This window comes from Bubalus bubalis, chromosome 10, assembly GCF_019923935.1.
Source record: "Bubalus bubalis isolate 160015118507 breed Murrah chromosome 10, NDDB_SH_1, whole genome shotgun sequence".
Lineage (NCBI taxonomy): Eukaryota > Metazoa > Chordata > Mammalia > Artiodactyla > Bovidae > Bubalus > Bubalus bubalis.
In genome coordinates this window covers 75589447-75610581 of record NC_059166.1, presented here as the reverse complement: position 1 = coordinate 75610581, position 21135 = coordinate 75589447, and the positions used below count along the sequence as shown (strand labels likewise).

General features: G+C 40.0%; 1 protein-coding gene across 10 annotated transcripts in view; it reads right to left on the bottom strand.

The window, feature by feature from the left end:
- The window catches only part of PKIB (cAMP-dependent protein kinase inhibitor beta), a 121531-nt gene that overhangs the window by 37008 nt on the left and 63388 nt on the right, over positions 1-21135 (bottom strand). For 6 of the 10 annotated variants that reach the window (XM_025294783.3, XM_006047582.4, XM_025294785.3 and 3 more), the window contains one exon: positions 12013-12082. The exons of 3 other annotated variants lie outside the window; for them this stretch is intronic. The gene's annotated coding sequence lies outside the window, so the exon portion shown is untranslated. Of the gene's footprint in view, positions 1-12012; positions 12083-12531; positions 12780-21135 lie in introns of those variants that run through there. One more of the 10 variants, XR_006542467.2, reaches the window with a different exon arrangement.

Here is a 21135-nt window from a genome sequence, read left to right as displayed (position 1 = left end):
TACAATAAAAATAGCTGGAACAATTACTCACTAAAGCTTGTCGACCCTGGAGAGTCATTTTGAGAGGCCAGAAGATCCGAGATGTATTGACTAAGATATCTCTAAGTCACTCAAAGAGATTATAAAAACAATGAAATGGACTAAGAGGAAGGCAAGTTTGAAGATCTCATTTGATTCAACTCTGTAATTTGGGGGAGCATCACTTACAGATGTGCATCTCTTGAATAAAAAATATCAGAAGTAATCTTCTGAAATGTGATCAACACAAAACAGCTGTTTATAATAGGCAAATACTGAGAAACAATGAGTGTGTGCTCAGTCACGTCCGACTCTTTGTGACCCCATGAACTGTAGCCCACCAGGTTCCTCTGATCATGAGATTTTCCAGGCAAAATTACTGGATTGGGTTGTCATTTCCTTCTCCAGGGGATCTTCCTGACCCAGCGATAGAACTCACATCTCCTGGATCTCCTGCACTGGCAGGCAGATTCTTTACCACTGAGCCACCTGGGAAGCCCCAAGAAAGAAAGTAAAAGTGAAAGTCACTCAGTCAGGTCCGACTCTTTGCGAACTCACGGACTATATAGTCCATGGAATTCTCCAGGCCAGAATACTGGAGTGGGTAGCCTTTCCCTTCTCCAAGGATAGAGCCTTTCCCTTCTCCCTATCCCAACCCAGGGATACAACCCAGGTCTCCCGCCCTGCAGGCAGATTCTTTAACAGCTGAGCCACAAGGGAAGCCCAGGAATGCTGGAGTGGGTAGCCTATCCCTTCTCCAATGGATCTTCTAGACCGGGGAATCAAACTGGGGTCTCCTGTATTGCAGATGGATTCTTTACCAACTGAGCTATCAGGGAAGCCCGAAGCCCCAAGAATGAATACTTAAAGGCAGAGAGTAAGGGACACACGGAATGAACATATTCTGGAGAACAATTTCATTACAACAGTAAGTCCAGCCTCTGGTCAACTGCACATTCTCCCAGACCAAATGCTTTGCACCCTTCACCATCTTCCCTCATCAATTTCCTCTTGTTCTCCTCCCCAGGCCCTGCTTCTGCCATAGACCTTCCCATGCCCTCTTCGCTTTCATCCTACTCAAACTAGCGTTTGGAAAATATTTACTTAATTCATTCACAGGAATATGATCTGTGTGTGGTTCCCTACAAGGATAATGCCAGACAAAGTCTCAGACCAAAGAAGCAAATTGTTAATGGTGGCACTTCCAGAAATTAGCTAATGGATAAGGAGTGGCATTTGGGAATGATGTGGAAAGATTTTTCTGAATTATCAGCATTTTACCTTCTGCCTGTTTTTGAGGTTGGTGGAGGTGTTGGAGTCAAACCTGTGTTCTTGATACCACAGTTTGCATGACAGTGGCCAGATTCTTTAACCTCTTTGAAGCTTAGTTCCTCTAATCGATGCCATGCAATGTTTCTTCAATGGCTAAAGTATCCCCTTATTTTTCATTTGCAGTGTAGGCCGGAGAAACTAGATTCCTACAGTTTTATTTCTAGTAATTGAGTAACTGTCAGTTGTTACCTGTTTCACTCTTCTTACCTTACATGCTTAAGGCTACCTAAATGCCCCAATCATTTATTATAAATAGCCAGGAACGAAAGGGGAAAGCAGTGATTAAAGCATATTCTAATTCATTCATAAGTTTTTAAAAGCCAGTTTGCTTCACTTTTAAGAACCTAGAACCTCTTATACAGAGTGAAGCAAGTCAGAAAGAGAAAAACCAATTACCGTATATTAACATACATGTATGGAAACTAGAGAAATGGCACTGATGAACCGAGACGCAGGGAAGGAATGGAGACTCAGATGCAGAGAGTGGACTTGTGGGCACAGTGGGGGAGGGAGAGACTGGACGAATGGAGACAGTAGCACTGACATAAATACACTGCTGCTGCTGCTGCTAAGTGGCTTCAGTCGTGCCCGACTCTGTGCGACCCCATAGACGGCAGCCCACCTGGCTCCTCTGTCCACAGGATTCTCCAGGCAAGAGCACTGGAGTGGGTTGCCATTTCCTTCTCCAGTATATATGCTATCATGTGTAAAATAGATAGTTGGTGAGAAGCTGCTGTTATAACTCAGGGAGTCCAGCCTGGTGCTCTGTAATGACCTAGAGGGGTGGGATGCGGGAGCGGAGGGAGGCTCAAGAGGGAACTGATAATATGTCTCATTATGGCTGATTTGCGTTGCTGTGCAGCAGAAACCAATACAACATTGTAGAGCTATTTTCCTCCAATTAAAAAATAATTAAATACCTGTGGACAAGGTGTATTTGTTGCAACAACCTCAAAACTTGGAATTTTGTGAGCTAGATGGATAAATTTTACTAAAAACATTTCACTTGTACTGAAAAGTGTGAGCTTAAAGAAAAACCAAATCAGGATGTGTATGACAGTTCTTGTTTCATTTGAATGATGAGGACTCTGGTTCACGTTACTCTCATGTCACCAGGCAACTGCCCCAGGTCTTGGAGATGTTGACTCAAATTCCAAGCTACCTACTCCACCTTAGAGTACTGAGGTTTCTGAAAACTTCAAAACCCTGCATGCTGGGCTCTGCAGGACAGTAACGAAACATAATCACACATCAGAGGGTACAGAGAAGTGTTCTGGCATTTTCAGAAGCCTTTAACGCACATGTGAAAATGATGAAAACAATACATGTGTTCACAGGTTTGGGGATTTTTTGTTTGTTTGCTTGTTTGTTCTTTACCTATGTGTCTATGTCACTTTCCCCAGCAAAACCTCTCTGAAGCCTGCATAGAAAGCAGAAATACCTGTCTTCTATTAAGTTGAATAGTCTCCATATTTTAAAGCATTTAACTGCCAAGATTAAAATTCAAAACCAGTAAATTCTAAGTCAGAAGGTTTTCTGTAGTATGAAACATCATGTTTCCTTGATGTATTTTTCATTTAAGATAAGCTAACCCAGTCAAAGCAGAATGTTTTTGCTATTTTTCCCCCACAGGCATTTGTTCAACTGAGGCCATGCAGAATGGCCATTTTGGTGCTGTGTTCTATACACGACATAAAATGTTTTGAGCTTAAGAATGTTCTTTTCCTTTTAATCCTTTCTATAACCTGACTCCAAATTTATCTGAGAAACATATGTTGAGTCATTCTCATCTCTATTTTTCATATCCACTGTAGTAATTCTAACTGTAAATAGAATCTTAAGTCTTCTCAAAACTGCATTTTTAAAATATTAGCTGCATTCTGGCAGTCTCTTCCTTTAGTTTATTCCAGTGGTAACTTCCATTTTTAAAATTAAAGGTGGTATGGAAACATTCATTTCCTAATTTTATCACCATCTATAACAGGGGCAAGTGCCTAACTTCTCATAACACATTTTTAATGACCTGTGAAGTTCAGTAGCTGGGTGAAGATTAATAAGTGTGTTTTCTGCACTTAAAAATATATAGAAATATTTCAATAGGCTAATTTTAAAAACTGAAATGTAACATTCTGCACAAGACTCAAATGCCTATCTGCCCTTCACCCAGTCAAGTTTCTTTTTCCTATTTTACAATGTAATGGAATTGATAGAAAGTCAAATTAATCAATGCTATTAAAAACTGTCAAAAGAAACACAAACAATGACAATCTACAAGCAACTTTGAGATATCTGAGAATTTGGGGGCTAGAACTCTGGTCATTGGCAAATTAATAAATGAAAATTAAACAAACAAACAAAAAGCAACCTTGTATTCAAAGAGGAAGAAACCAGATTATTGGTATGATAGAGATACTGTTAATTTCAGAATCAAGTATAGATATCACATCACTGGACATCTGGGCCAGTACTTATCCCACAGTAATCATGGTTTCTAACGTTTTTCAACAATAAAAACTACCTTTTAGTATCAGACCACTAGTGGATATGGTGGTTTTAATTTGTAAGCAGAAAAGACCCAGCCTCTGAGGTATATGAGAGAGAGAGAGAGGCACCCCTTCTGTTACCCTAGTCTATGGGGGTCAGGACTTCATGTGCTTAGAGGAAAGTTTCTGATACTAAAGGCTATTAGGGAAACACGTCCATATCTTGACCTTCAGCCTTGCTTAGAAGTGATTCTTCTTCTTCTTAGAAATGCGTTCTTCTAAAGCTTCATGAAAAGAAAAGCATTCACCCCTTTGATTGGAAAGTCCTCTTGCTTAGGAGTATATTGTTGGAGTGGAAGGAGGCTTATTTAAGTGAGAGTTCCACTTTGGAATGAAGAGATTCATATCCTTCCAGTTACTTACTGTTGTAACTTAAAAGTTGTATTCATTGGGGTATAAATGCCAAAAAATAACAATCATAACATAAACTGATCTATGCATAGCGAGATTCTAGCCTAGATTCCAGAGAGGCAGAATAAGACTGAAGTAACCTTGCCTGCAGAACTTGGGCAGACAACTGAAACAAGGCAGTAGGCTGGACACTAAGAAGAGAGCCAGCCAGTAGGGGACCCCTGTGAATGGGCACAGGTAATGGACTCATGAATATCTAACTCCAGGTGTCCTTTTTCTGCATAATGATTCTCTCCTCTTACCCTCAAGTCTTTGGCAAAGTTTACTTCCCAGCTGGCACAGTTGGTAAAGATTCCACCTGCTGATGCAAGAGACACAGGTTCGAAACCTGGGTGGGGAAGATCCCCTGGAAAAGGAAATGGCAACCCACTCCAGTATTCTTGCCTGGAGACAACCATCTTAGTAATATCTCAGCTTTCGGCAACAAAAGGAGTACCCTGAGGACAACCTAAGATGACACAGACTAGAAAGAGTTGCAGCAGCATCAAAAAGCTTCTGGAGACATCAGGAAACAGTGAAGAGGGAGGCCAGAGCACCAGACCAGAAAAAGTGACAACTAGCACCCAAGACAGACTCACAGCATCTAAGGGTTCTCAGAAATGCTAGGTGTGGGGAAAACAAACAAAAAAGACTGTACATCCTGGAGTGTGGGAGCTACAAGTATGCTTACTGAGGCAAGATGACTCTTCCAAGATGACGCCTCAAGAACCTATATGTTTTAGGTATCTGTTGATTGAGAAAATATTTAACAGTTGAAATGGTACTATGAAATAAGTATTTTAAGGAAATTAACTCATTTTTGTAATAATAATCTATATGCATTTGAAAATTGTAGTATATATGATTGGAGAAGGAAATAGCAACCCATTCCAGTATTCTTGCCTGGGAAATCCCATGGACAGAGGAGCCTGGAGGGCTGGAGTCCATGGCATCCCAAAGAGTCAGACACTACTTAGCAACTGAACAACAACAAGTATATATGCTATGGGACAACAGTATTTGTTTAGACACAGATGTATGGCTTTGTAGACCTCTCTACGAATTCTAAAGGACCAGAATCCCCATTATTGGCAAACACTGCCCTGTGTCATAAATCATGGCTCTACAGGCCAGCACCCCTGTCTCCTGTAACAACCATAACTTTAATCACTAACATGTCAGCTTTTCTCCACCTACTTTTAACTCCCCCCTTCTTCCATTTGGAATAATAAGGCTATTCGAGTTAAAAAAAATTATTTAACACTTGTATAATCTAAGCCCCTTCAGATAGCTCTCAAGAGATGGAAAAGCTAGATAACCATGATTGCCAATGTTGAACAGACATTTCCAGGGGGTCTCAGAATATGAGCAGAATAAAATATAACAATCTCATAAGAGATTCCTTCTCACAGTCCCATCATTTTTTCAGCCCGGACTCCTGGGAGCTTCTTTTGAGTACCTACAGCTCACCACCAGTTTCTGGCTGTGGGCTTTCACATTGATGACTTCCTTCCCAGGGCTTATCCAAGCCTCATTTGTTAGACTGTGATAGTCACATGCAGAGACTCATTCTTGAGGGGAAAAACATAAGCTATCACTTCTGAAAACTCTAAATTATTTTCAGCAAGGCCGAGATGGAGAGTCTCCTTTAATTAGCAAGTGCAATAAAGATGTGACATTTAAAAACAAATCATAACACATTTCCATCTTTCATTGGAACACTGAATGATGACATATTGTTCTTTTATAGTTGCCATTTCCAAGTTTTAATTGCCTTGGTTTAATTGGTTTAATCCAAAAAAATGTCAATTCAGTAATTACCCCTATGCTGTTGGAATTAGCTTCATTTATCGAGCAAAGGAAAACTAACTTCAGACAGGAGAAAGCAAATAAAATATAGTATCAGGGGAAATACTGCATCACTGAGGTATTAAAAAACAATATTGTATGTGACCCAAGCTCAGTTTATTTTACAGGAATCCAAAATAGGTTCTTTTTCAATTCTGAATGGTAATATACAAATACAAAATCAAACATAAATTAACTAATCCAGAATCATGTTCATTCATTTATAAATTTATTAATTCACTTGGAAAATACCTACTGAGTGCCAATGATATGTGTGGCAAGAATTACAAAACTACCTTCATGGACTCTAATGGATGAGAAAAAAATAATCAACACAAATGTATGTATGAACACAAACTGTGGTAAATCTTAGATGAAAAATTATGAGGACCTGTGTGAGTGAATCAGGACCTGATGCACTAATAATATGAGCTGAGATACGGAGAAAAGAGCAGCTGGTATAGAAGTAGAAAGAGAGTATTTCAAGCAGAAGAGAAGGGCACAGCACATTTCAGGAACTGAAATAATGCCCGTGTGGCCCAAACGCAGAGAAGAAGGTAAGAAATACCAGGAGACAGAGTAGCTCACTTACAGGGGCTACGTCATTGCGGCACGTTAAGGATTCGGTCTACTCTTCCAGAAGCGCTGGGCAGCCACTGAAGTCTTTTAAGCAACAGTGTGGCAATCAAAGTTGAACTTTAAGAAAGATCACTTTGGTTACAGAAAATGGAATAGATTGGAAAAGAAGAGTGGATTCTAGAGGTGAGTTTGGAGGCAGTTGCAGGTTTCCAAGTGAGAAATAATAAATTAGAAAGTAAAGTTTATGCCTTCAATTTAACAACCCAGAAAGTCTGAAGTTATTTGGGTTTCACGAGTGACCTATTTTCACAGAATTAAATGTGTCAGAGCTAAAAGGAAAACAGAGTGACAGAACAGAGAGTATGTGTGCTTTAGGATGAAACACACCCAGCTGAGCATCCTGGGCTGAACTTTTGCCTCTGTTCCTTGTTAACAGGGATGTTATATGAGGCGTTAAGCTCTCTGAGCCTTGGCTCCCACATCTTTTGAGTGCACATAATAATACCTCCCACAGTTGAGAAGATTAAGTGGGACACTGAGTGATACTGTCAGCATGGAAGGCCAGTTAATGTTGAAGAGCCCAGGACACATCAGCGGGTCTCATCCCCTCCTGTTAGAGCTATTCATCTTCCTTTTGAAGCTTCTTCCTCCTCCTGAGTTTTCTCTCTCAGTGAACAGCACCATAACCCACCCAGCTGCACAAGTCAGAAACCCAGCAGACACTCTTGTCCCTCACCTTCCATGATCATCAAGCCATGCAAAGTCTATCCCCTAAATAGCTCTTGAACTGATGGGCCAACAGCTCTGCTCTGCCTCGTTCACTACCCCAGTTAAGGGCGCCAGCCTGTCTAGATTCGATGGCTCTCTTCACTCATTATCCTGCCTCCATTCTCTTGCCCTCTGGTCCACTCTTTTCATACTGTTCATGGGGTTCTCAAGGCAGGAATACTGAAGCGGTTTGCCATTCTCTTCTCCAGTGACATTACTTTGCCAACAAAGGTCTGTCTAGTCAGGGCTATGGTTTTTCCAGTGGTCATGTATGGATGTGAGAGAGTTGGACTGTGAAGAAAGCTGAACGCTGAAGAATTGATGCTTTTGAACTGTGGTGTTGAAGAAGACTCTTGAGAGTCCCTTGGACTGCAAGGAGATCCAACCAGTCCATTCTAAAGGAGATCAATCCTGAATATTCATTGGAAGGACTGATGTTGAAGCTGAAACTCCAATACTTGGGCCACATGATGCAAAGATCTGACTCATTTGAAAAGACCTTGATGCTGGGAGGGATTGGGGGCAGGAGGAGAAGGGGACAGCAGAGGATGAGATGGTTGGATGGCATCACCAACTCAATGGACGTGAGTTTGAGTAAACTCCAGGAGTTGCTGATGGACAGGGAGGCCTGGCGTGCTGCAGTCCATGGGGTCACAGAGTCGGACACGACTGAGCAACTGAACTGAGCTGAGTCCATTCTTTACACTAGCCAAGCAAACTCCACTATCTCAGCTCTCTGACTACTCCCCTTAAGCCAAGAAAATGTCACCCAGTCCCTTAGCATGACTAGCCACACCCTCCCTGATCTACACTCTGCTTACTCCCCAGCCTGAGGTCTTGACTCCCCTGACCTCAGGTAGGTATGTGAAAGGAACTGCTCCCCATCCAGGGCTTATGACTCCCAGACACACTCCCTTCACCTTCACATTCAGGCCACTGGCTGGAGCATCTCCTTCCAACGTTTCTCTTGACTAGGTCAACCTCTACTCAACACTGAGCTTCAGCTCAGGAAACACTTGGGGAGGCATTTTGGCTTCACTTGACTGCATCCCAAGTACATGGTGGTGGTGGTTTAGTCACTAAGTTGTGTCCAACTCTTGCAATGTCATGGACTGTAGCTTGCCAGGCTCCTCTGTCCATGGGATTTTCCAGGCAAGAAAAACAGCCTATAACATGAATTTCATTACATGAATGAATTGAGCAAGCAGTCAAATGAAGTCTAAGGAGTCTCACTGGACTGGCCAAAGCCACAAAGGTTAGGTGTGATACCATGAGGAGAAGACCCAGGCCTTTGGCTACGTGTTGCAGTGTTCCCTTCTCTCCATCATGCTGGCATTTGCCTTATTAATCTCAATTACATTTGCTCTCTTCATTAACCCTTCAAAACATTCTCTTCGTGTGGTTGCAAAATGTTGTGCATTTACACTGAGGGTTATAGTTTTTGCACTCAAAGCCAACCAATGTCCCCCCTTACCAAAAGGCTTCCTGGACTCCCCTAAAAAGTAGTACCATGGCTCCTGTGATGCTCTCGAGCACTCCTGCAGCATTTTTTATACTGCCCTCCCTCCTTGTGATCCTGTGAATTTTTCTGAAACTAGGACTGTGCTGGATTCATTTGACATCTCTGATACCCAAGACTGTTTTTGGGACACAGTAGTAGTACTTAATATTTGTTGATTGTAATGGCTTCCCTGGTGGCTCAGCTGGTAAAGAATCTGCCTGCAATGTGGGAGATCTGGGTTTGATCCCTGGGTTAGGAAGATCCCCTGGGGAAGGGAATGGCAATCTACTCCAGTATTCTTGCCTGAAGAATTCCATGGACAGAGGAGCCTGGAGGGCTACAGTCCATGGGGTCGCAAAGAGTGGGGCGTGACTGAGCAACTACCATACACACACACACACACACACACACACACACAGAGACAGAGAGAGAGAATGGCTCTTCAGAGCTGAACAGTGTCCAAATAAGAGCAACTAAAGTGATGCCAAGGAAAAAAATGATGCAAGAAGACAGACTAAAATGATGATGGCTCTGTCATCCAGAGATTTGTTGGAGTTTGAAAAAAGGCACAGTTGGCTCTGCTAAGATGAAGAATCAGGAAGGCAACTGAGATGATGGCGTCACTGCTGGAACAGGCTGCCCCACCTGGCAAGAACCTCAGTCCCCCAGTGACCTTCCTGCTTCTTTTTATTCAGGATGGAGAACTGGAGTCAGAAAAGAAAAAGCTCTCTTTCCGACAGCTGGACAGGTAAGTAGGAAAGCTCAGTCACAGAGTGCTTTCTACACTCTGGGAGGCCTACCCACAGTCAACGCTAGAAGAACTGGTTTCATAGGTGTCACAGGTTCCTGATGTGGCAGTCAGCTGATGTGATGGAAATGGAGCTGAGCTGGGGGTAGAAATCCAAGTGTTGATCCAAGACTTGCCCATGGCCTTGGGCAAAGCTCTGGGCCTCATGTTCCTGCTCTGTGAGATGAGAGGTTTGAACTAGATGGTTTCCTATAGTACTTTCTCATGTAGAAATTCTTTAGTATAGGGAGTAAGCACTTGGATTTACTAATGCAGCTATACAACCAAGGGAAAGAAGACTGTAAATCTAGGTAGTGACTGCAAATGCAGACATCTAATCTCATCCTTTTCACTCCTGTAACTTGATCTAGACTAGTTGAAGCACATATCCATAATGATATTCCCTCATCCACACACAGCAAGCACAGACAAAAGTTTTATGAATAAAAAATTAGAGATACAGTAAGGCTATAAAGCAGCAGTTTGCAAATATCAAAATCAGTGTGGCAACTTTCGAAAAACAAGCTCTGATGCCTTGCACCAGATCTACCAAATCAGAATCTTTAAGATGGAACCCTGGGTATGTTTTTTTACAAGGCTTTCATGTGCCTTTGGTGATCAACTAATTTGGGGCTCATTTACAAAGGAAAAATAGTGTTTTTCAAAGGGTAGCCTGTAGGTCATTTTCATGTAAATTATCTAAGATGCGTGGCAAAAAAATCTAGGAAGATGGCCCCAAATCTGCATTTTAACAGTTCTTTCAGTGATTTTACAAATAGCTTACATATGCTGACAAATGAAATAATCATACAGGCAAGACCTCAAAGTCTGCTGAACAATATAGTGAAGACAGGAAGTTCTGACTGCAAGAGAGGTCCACTCATCATTATTATTTCTATCGTATTTCATCATCTCGTTTACTCCCATAAAAAACTGTGATACGAGCACTTTTACCCTCATTTTACTGACAAACTGAAGCAATAGAGAGTTCATGTAATTTCTCCAAAACCATGAGATTCATAAATGGATACAGGAGAACTGAAAAATAATGCCACATAGCTAAAGAACAGCCTATACTGCAATAGAATTAAAGAGTTCAGTACAACCTTTTAATTAAATCATCTGCTGAGATCTTATCTGAGGAAGCAAGTTAGCAATATGCCTCAGTTCCTGTTGGCTGGCTTTATTACCTACATCACAAATGTTTACGTCATTAAAAATAATCATAGATTAGCCAAGATGTAAGGACTAGTAGCTAATAAACAACAATTTAAGGGATGCCCTCAAATCCTAAAATGATCCAAGGTAGTCATCACTTCTAGTCAACAACCTTTGAAACAAATATTAGCTGATGAGAAGCACAGAAATATGCTGTGCAGGGTCTCGCCCACTTGGTGAGGAGCCCAGTCACCTCCAGATCTTAATTATCTGACTCTGCTTCATTAATCTATCTTTATACCATGGACCCTAGACTGTATGCCTTTCAACATGCTAGAACAGGACTACATTAGACTCGAAATATCTTTCAGGGAATACAATATAAAATGCTATTACTACAAACACATTTTTTTAGGACAAAACTCTCTGCCCCCATTGATTCATCTCAATTTGTCTAATAAAATATGTTTGTGAAAAGATGTGCTTGTCTTGATCTCTTGCTACACTGAAGTAGAAAGGATCTCCCAGATTCCCCATTCCTGCGTTGACAAGGACTTGGTATCGCACAACAGAAGGTATTTCATAAATATGATGAAACCAAATGGATCATAGGTATTACGAGCTCTAACTTTGATTTTTTAAAAACAATTCACTAAAATCATTAATGGAAAAGACAAAGTTGTCCAAAACCATACAATTTTTAACAGAATTCAAATTCTTCCCCTTTCCTCTGTTTATATCCTACTCTTTCCCTCTTCCTTTCACATTGATGTTACAGCCTTTCTAAAATATGTGAACACACAGATATTTTCACAAAGGGGAAAAGTAAGAAAAATGACATTAAGAAAGAGAAATTGCAAAAATAATAATTAAACATTCAGTAGTTGTTGATAGATTTGTTGAAGGTTTTCTGACTGAGGATTTGTTTTCCTTAAAGGATGACGTTTGTGTGTGCTTTGCTCCCATTCAAATTTTGCATGCCAACTCAGATTGTATCACTATATCTTGTCAAATGTTTTACTGAAGGAGCCATTTCTTCCACAAAATCAGTATCTAATTTCCTAAGTAAAGAAGAAAAAAATACTTACAAATATCTGATTAAAATATGCTGCTATTTCTAAGACAGATGTAGGAAGAAACTCTGACAAACCCTTTTTCCTGTAAATAAAAAAAAAAAAGACTATGAAAAACCAAATAAGGTGAAAATCCATTTAGATCATCAAATTTCAGTCATTTTGTCCTTTTTCAACTTAAAACGGGTAAACATCATGACTTGTTTGACTTTCTTGAGAAAAGCAGAATCTCCAATTCTACAACAAAATTTTCTATTAAAAGTCAAAAGGGTTCATTTCAAATAACAAGTGTTAGTACCCAGGATTGCCAGCTACAAAGTGCAATTATACTACAACAGTGCAATTAGGGATTAATGTCAAGCTGAGAAAGTCATCACGTAGGCTCCCTCCACTGCGCTCTAAATCACTCTAGTCTATCTCTACTGTTGAACCTATCACCTATATTGTTAATTTCTGATTAGTGCCTGCCTTCCCATCCCCCACCTCACACAAGTTTCTTAAAGCCTTTTGAGGGCACAGACTGTGATTCATTCACCTTGCACATGGTAGGAGGGATGCAATAAATATCAGTTGAATGTCAAGGTCTGTGAGGTGCTTTTCAGACTCAGAGCTGCTTGAACGCATACTTATCACTGAGGAAGAATTTTAAACCCCACAGCAGACATCTTTCGATTGCGTTCCTCTACTCAGCCTCCTATATGATTTTCTCTGTTCCTCTCACTGTGTATCTGAAACTGTTTTCCTTCAAATGAGTCCTATTTGTTCAGCTGAGATAAAGGGAACTGAGAAGAGGAAGAGAAAAATAAACGAACAAATGATCATATGGGAAGTAGTAACAAAGCAAAAATTTTACAAGCTTCAAAATTTATATAATATAATGCAAATATGCACCCCAAAAGAGCAAGATTAAGAAAAATACTTTTGTAGTCCTAATTTTTCAAACATTTGTTTATGGCTCTCAGAAAAGATCTAGTAGAAACTTCAAATAGGAACCCAGTTTAAAATCAGGTAAAAAGCTTAACACTGTTATTCTTTAAAAAGCATAACACTGTTATGTCTTTAAATGTATATTTAATAAATCCCTATAATTTTATGCTTTTTCCAGGATTAAATTTTGTTTTTATTTTATGAATTTCCACCTATCTCTTCCTATTTCACTAGAATCAAAAGAAAGAAAGACTGACAGTTATTTTTCCCTCTTCACTTCTTTGCAGCTTATGCTATATTCAAATATATTCATGCAACGGACTTTAAAAATATCCATATGAATTTTTGATTCTTCACAGACATCAAAATTCAGATTTATGGGTGATATGCTAAACACAAATACACTAAAGATTAAGAGACTGAGAGACTCTCTACTTATCCTTTAAACTATCAATTATCAACACTACCAACAAAAGAAAAGTAATTTCTGAAAAGGCTTTAAGAACAGTGGCATGCCTTTAACATCACCAACAAATTGTTTTGAGCACACATCTCCTATATATGAAAATTCATGTTTATAAATTATAAGTACCACTCTTCTAATGAAAAACATAATTTGTTATATTATCATTGACATGTATGTTAAATACATTAACAGAAATTTAAATCAAATAAGAATACTGTAAATATAACTTAAGTGTTCTACTAAGTTCTTCCTGAACTTCCAGGTTGGATGCAGAATTTAGAAGACCTTGCTACTATATACAAGATCTAATTTCCTCTCCATTATCTCTCCTGTAACTACAGTTTAATCTAGGGAAAACCTGGTGATATACATATAACGACTAAGAGATTCCCAAGGGAAAAAGGCCAGTGGTTTCAGCAAAGGTTATTACAAGCTTTTCAAGAGGAGCAAATCAAGATGTGGGTGGATCAGCAGAAATTCATCATATTAGTATACATGCACATGCAGGGTTGTGAATTAGCATAGATCTTGCAAATCAGCTAATTCAGTGATTTTCAAACTATTTTAAAATATTTCTTTCCCAAATGAACTCTTCAGCAGGTGGCCAATATGTTAAGACAGACACAAACAGAATGGCTGTGGCTAAAACAGCTTCAGTCTCTACCCACTCTGTCTTCTTCCACCTCAACTCTCCCTCCACAAATGTAGTTTGCAAATTACTTGACAACACTGCCATCTTAGAGATAAAGCTACCATGCTGAAGAGGGAATGAATAGCTGTTATAAGACAATGAAATAGATAAAGCAGCTGAATGACTGACCCTGGACTCTGGACTGTCTTCCTTGTAGATGTCCCTGCCTTGTTTTCATGGACTGGCTTCCCTGCACAACCCCAGCAGATCTCATTTGCAAATATAATTTTTAAAGTATGATCTGGTAAGATTTAAGGTACTCTTTGCTTCTAGGGTTTGATAAAATAACAAATACTTATCCTTTTCTTTTAAATCTATACGAACTTGAAAGTTTTCATGACTTGAGCAGTCAGGCATGTCAGTATGCAAACTCTGCATAAAGAAGGATCCTGATCACTTCATATAGATCTAACACTGCACTTATACAGCTTGGCTTCACATACCTCACCCTACCTAGCCCTGGACCTGATCTGACAATTTCTCCAAAAAAATGAAATACAAATATAAAGATGATGCCTGCTTAGTTATATTAAATAAATGTCTGCCTCTATCATCGGAGAAGGCAATGGCACCCACTCCAGTACTCTTGCCTGGAAACTCCCATGGACGGAGGAGCCTGGTGGGCTGCAGTCCATGGGGTCGCAAAGAGTCGAACACGACTGAGCGACTTCACTTTGACTTTTCACTTTCATGCATTGGAGAAGGAAATGGCAACCCACCCCAGTGTTCTTGCCTGGAGAATCCCAGGGACGGGGGAGCCTGGTGGGCTGCGGTCTATGGGGTTGCACAGAGTCGGACACGACTGAAGCGACTTAGCAGCAGCAGCAGCAGCCTCTATCATACCGAGGATTGTAGGACTGAAGATGAGGTTGTTTGAGAACAAATAAGCAACTAGAGAACTCTATGAGGTAATACTTAGTCAATGGTTGCACTGAGCTGTTTTACAATTTCAATGAGCTACTAAATCTACTGATAGCTGCTTCAAGGGGCATTAGTTTCTACTTTTGTTTTGTTTTTAAAGGCAAATCATAGTTCTAAAATGTATAAAGGCCTGAACATTCAAAATGTCAGATGAGGGGATGGAAGGGAGGGAATATATGTATACATATAGCAAATTCACATTATTGTACAGCAGAAACTAACACAACATTATAAAGCAATTATACTCCAATTAAAATAATTTTCTTAAATAAAAAAAAATATATATCAGGTGAACTTTATCTGCTTCCTAAAAAAAAAAAAAAAAAACTGACCACTTCAACTGCAAGACCCAGTTTTGAAAGGCTGTTTTCTGACGATGCAGTTAATCTCTCAAGCATTATAAAGATGAAAATAAACATCAAAAGATGAATCAATGTGACATGAGAGAGTATGGACATTCATGAGGATGTTTTCTATCCACAGAACTCAAATGAACTAGCTTAGGAAAACAAATGACTCTATATGCCTGACACAGAGTAGGCACTCGACACATGTTTACTGCATAAACAAAGAATGAATGAATGAAAGTTGAAAACAGATCAGAAGCAGGTAGAATAAGGCCAGATTATCAAGAGTTCTGAAACAGACTTTATGCTATGGGCTACTAAACTGAGGTTTAACAACAAAAACGGCTCTTTAAAAGAAAAATGAGTGAGCTGATAGTAAGCAAACAGTAAATCCAGCTGTAAGACTCTAGAAGTAATCTTGGTGTTGGCAATAAAGGCCCACCAAAGGGGGAGACAATAAAACTGGATTAAGGAAAGTGTAGCAGAGGCTTCTGCTTGGGTTCTCAATAGCTCTTCTGCTCTTCTGCTCTAAAAAATACAAAGTTCAGTATGAGCGTAAGTGATGTATGCATTTCTAGGTTATACCATAAAGAGAGGGGAGTGTGGCCCTTCCCTTCTCTTTTTCCTTTTTTGAAAACTTGATAGTATCTATATGATGAGCCATCTTTCACCACATGGACAAGGAAACCACCCTGGGCATGACAAAGCAACAAGATGTAAGTAGCCCGTATCCCTAACATGTCAAGCCGTTACACCATGTCTGTACCATCTACCTGGGCTGTAATAAGACAGAACTAAACCTATACTACGTTTAAAGAAAGTGAAGTCGCTCAGTCGTGTCCAACTCTTTGCGACCCCATGCCTACCAGGCTCCTCCATCCATGGGATTTTCCAGGTGAGATTACTGGAGTGGGGTGCCATTTCCTTTTCCAGGAGATCTTCCCAGCCCAGGGATAGAACCCAGGTCTCCCACATTGTAGGCAGACACTTTACCATCTGAGCCACACTATGTTTAATCCACTATTATTTCAGGACTTTATTATAACTGTCAAACCAATATTTTAACTAATTCAGATGAATAAAAAATATTTTGAAGTAGAAAAATCCACAGAATGTGGTGATAGGCCAAAGTGAATGAAGGAGGGCAACGAGTTGAAACAATTGCAAGGTTTTATGTTTAGGGAACTGGATCACAGAATCACTAACAAAATAACAGACGAGAAGGAGAGCTAGTAAGTTTAGATGCTGGCAATATTGCCAAGGGGACGGCAGAGTAAGTAACTGGAACTATGGGCCTGGCGCTCAGACAAGAGGAGAAAATTAAAAACGGAAATTTCAGCAATTTTGCATCGTATATAGAGTTGAAAAGATGAGAACTGATAGAATCTCAGACTAAAGAGATCAGTGTGTGTGTAAATGAATAATAGTGTGTTCTCACAAGAGGCAGGAGGGAGAAGCAGTAAGCGGCAATTAATAAGAGAAGGGTAATCAAAACCACAATGAGGTACCATTTCACGCCAGTCAGAATGGCTGCTATCCAAAAGTCTACAAGTAATAAATGCTGGAGAGGGTGTGGAGAAAAGGGAACCCTCTTATACTGTTGGTGGGAATGCAAACTAGTACAGCCACTATGGAGAACAGTGTGGAGAGTCCTTAAAAAACTGGAAACAGAACTGCCATACGACCCAGCAATCCCACTTCTGGGCATACACACTGAGGAAACCAGAATTGAAAGAGACACGTGTACCCCGATGTTCATCGCAGCACTGTTTATACTAGCCAGGACATGGACGCAACCTAGATGCCCATCAGCAGATGAATGGATAAGAAAGCTGTGGTACATATACACAATGGAGTATTACTCAGCCATTACACAGAATACATTTGAATCCGTTCTAATGAGGTGGATGAAACTGGAGCCTATTATACAGAGTGAAGTAAGCCAGAAAGAAAAACACCAATACAGTATAATAACGCATATATATGGAAAAAGTGTGGTCAGAGCGGGCTAAGGCTGGGAGAGAGTCTGACACTAACAACAGTATAACGCTAAGCACGTGAGCTTTGGAGCCAGGCTGGCTCTAGAACATAACCATAAATGGGCCACTTTAATACAACTTTTCTTATGCATAATGTGAAAATTCTTTCTGGGGCTATTGGTAGTTCTCCTCCATTCTTCCATGGAGGAAGATAATAAAGCTGTTAATAAAGCTAGTGGATGCGATGGAATTCATGGAATTCCAGTAGAACTATTCAAAACCCTAAAGGATGATGCCATCAAGGTGTTGCATTAAATGTCAGCAAATCTGAAAGACCCAGTAGTGGCCACAGGACCGGAAAAGGTCAATCCTCATCCCAATTCCCAAGAAGAGTAGTACGAAAGAATGTGCTAACCATCAGAAAACTGCACTCATCTCCCACGCTAGTAAGGTCAAGCTTAAAATCTTGCATGCTAAGCCTCAGCATTATGTGAACCAAGGACTTCCAGATGTCCAAGATGGATTTAGAAAAGAAAGAGGAACCAGAGATCAAATTGCCTACATCTGCTGGATCATAGAGAAAGCTAGAGAATTCCAAAAAAAACATCTACCTCTGTTTCATTGACTACACCAAAGCCTTTGACTGTGTGGATCATAATAAATACTGTGGAAAGCTGTTAAAGAGATGGGAATACCAGATCACCATACCTGTCTCCTGAGAAACCTGTATGCAGGTCAAGAAGCAACAGTCAGAACACCGTATGGAACAACCGACTGGTTCAAGATTGAGAAAGGAGTACGGCAGGGCTGTCTGCTGTCACCGTTTGTCTAATTTATATGCTGAGCACATCATGAGAAATGCTGGGCTGGATGAGTTACAAGCTGGAATCAAGATAGGTGGGAGAAACATCAACAGCTTCAGATATGTGGATGATACCACTCTAATGGCAGAAAGCAAAGAAGAGCTAAATAGCCTCTTGATGAGGGTGAAGGAGGAGAGTTAAAGAGCTGGCTTAAAACTAAACATTAAAAAAACTAAGATCATGGCATTCAGCGCCATTACTTTATGGCAAATAGAAGGGAAAAAAGTGGAAGTAGTGACAGATTTCCTCTTCTTGGGCTCTAAAATCACTATGGTGGGTGACTGCAGTTATGAAATCAGAAGATGTTTGCTTCTTGGCAGGAAAGCTATGACAAACCTAGACAGTGTGTTGAAAAGCAGAAATATTGCTCTGCCAACAAAGGTCCATATAGTCAAGGCTAGGGTCTTCCCAGTGGTCATGTATGGTTGTGAGAGCTGGACCATAAAGAAGGCTGAGAGCTTAAGAATTCATATTTTTGAACTGTGGTGTTGGAGAAGACTCTTGAGAGTCCCTTGGACAGCAAGGAGATCAAAACCAGTTAATCTAAAGGGAAATCAACCCTGAATATTCATTAAAGGACTGATGCTAAAGCTGAAACTCCAGTGTTTTGGTCATCTGAAGCAAACAGCTGACTCACTGGAAAAGTCCATGATGATGGGAAAGACTGAGGACAGAAGCAGAAGAGGGAGTCAGAGGATGAGATGGGTGGATGGCATCACTGATTCAATGGACATGAATTTCAGCAAACTTTGGGAGATGGTGAGAGACAGAGAGGCCTGGCGTGCTAGTCTGTGAGGTCAGTCTGGGAGACAGAACAACAACAAATGTAAATATAGAACTTTTGCTCACAGAGTGTTCTGAAGATTGAGACAATGTCTTAGTATAAACACCTTAATAAACAATAGCCATTATTATTAGGATGTTCTTTGCAGCAAAGGAGAAAGTGCACTTTAGAAGGTTAATGAGTAGTACAAGATCACAAATCATTACTTTATTGGGGGCAAAGGAGTATAAACTCAGCTTCATCCAAAACCCAATTGTCAATTACCAACACAGAACCAAAAAAGAGCTGTGAAAATTTCAAACACACTTGGGTATTTTTTTCATTAATAAAATTGATTTATAGCCAACTTTTTTTTATCCCTTCCTCCTGACTTCCATTTCCTTTCAAAACTAACTCTGTATGAATTCCTGTGTGGTTTTGATCCCATTATTTCCTGGGCCAAAGGTTTCCCTCTTTAATCTACTTTGCCCTAATATTCTTAATCATGGCTATTTCTTCTTCCTACCATCTAGGAAAAACACAGGTAGAAAAAAAAAATGTATTAGAAAAATCTTATTCTGAGGCATATATCTTTGTTAACTATTTGATAAGCTTCAGATTTAGGTGCTTCTACCTAAATAAAACACTGATTGTTAGTTTTAGATTTCAGAATAGCATGAAGAAAACATCTGAAGTAGTATTTTGAGATAAATTCATTCTTAACAGGTCTTTGAAAGAGTTATTCTTGGAAACTATCTCTAAGAATTATCTCTGAAGAGCAAACCAGCCAAAACTTCAAACTCAGTTCATCAGTAAAGAGGCTTAGGCTGAAATGCTCATCTCTGGTTTTCAAATTCACCTTCACTAAGAGAGGCAGCCTAGCCTTGTTTCTCTTTCTCGTTGTTGTCATCACCATTTTGAGGATTTTTTTTTTTAATCCAGGTATATAGGTCAACTAGAAAAACCCATCGCTTTTCTAATTCATAATCTGTCTAGAATTGGAGAGCCATTTAGAGCAGGCCACTGCATTAAACTGTACAGACCGCACTTCATGACTGCAGCCCAATACTCACAGTTGGATTTTAAAACGTTAACATCATTAAAGTACAAAAGTATAATAAAGGAAAGTCTTAATACACTTTTCTACAAAGATGTATTTTTCCCTAGAGTGTTGCTTAGTAGACATACTAAATTCTTTACATTCAGTTCAGTTCAGTTCAGTCAAAAGGCAGAGGAACCAGAGATCAAATTGCCAACATCTGATGGATCATGGAAAAAGCAAGAGTGTTCCAGAAAAACATCTATTTCTGCTTTATTGACTATGCCAAAGCCTTTGACTGTGTGGATCACAATAAACTGTGGAAAATTCTGAAAGAGAAGGGAATACCAGACCACCTGACCTGCCTCTTGAGAAACCTATATGCAGGTCAGGAAGCAACAGTTAGAACTGGACATGGAACAACAGACTGGTTCAAATAGGAAAAGGAGTATATCAAGGCTGTATATTGTTACCCTGCTTATTTAACTTATATGCAGAGTACATCATGAGAAACTCTGGGCTGGAAGAAGCACAAGCTGGAATCAAGATTGCTGGGAGAAATCTCAATAACCTCAGATATGCAGATGACACCACCCTTATGGCAGAAAGTGAAGAGGAACTAAAAAGCCTCTTGATAAAAGTGAAAGAGGAAAATGAAAAAGTTGGCTTAAAGCTCAACATTCAGAAAACGAAGATCATGGCATCCAGTCCCATCACTTCATGGGAAATAGATGGGGAAACAGTGGAAACAGTGTCAGATTTTATTTTGGGGGGCTCCAAAATCACTGTAGATGGTGACTGCAGCCATGAAATTAAAAGACACTTACTTCTTGAAAGGAAAGTTATGACCAACCTAGATAGCATATTCAAAAGCAGAGACATTACTTTGCCAACAAAGGTCTGTATAGTCAAGGCTATAATTTTTCCAGTGGTCATGTATGATTTGAGAGTTGGACTGTGAAGAAAGCTGAGCACCAGAGAATTGATGCTTTTGAACTGTGATGTTGGAGAAGACTCTTGAGAGTCCCATGGACTACAAGGAGATCCAACCAGTCCATTCTAAAGGAGATCAGTCCTGGGTGTTCTTTGGAAGGAATGATGCTAAAGCTGAAACTCCAATACTGTGGCCACCTCATGCGAAG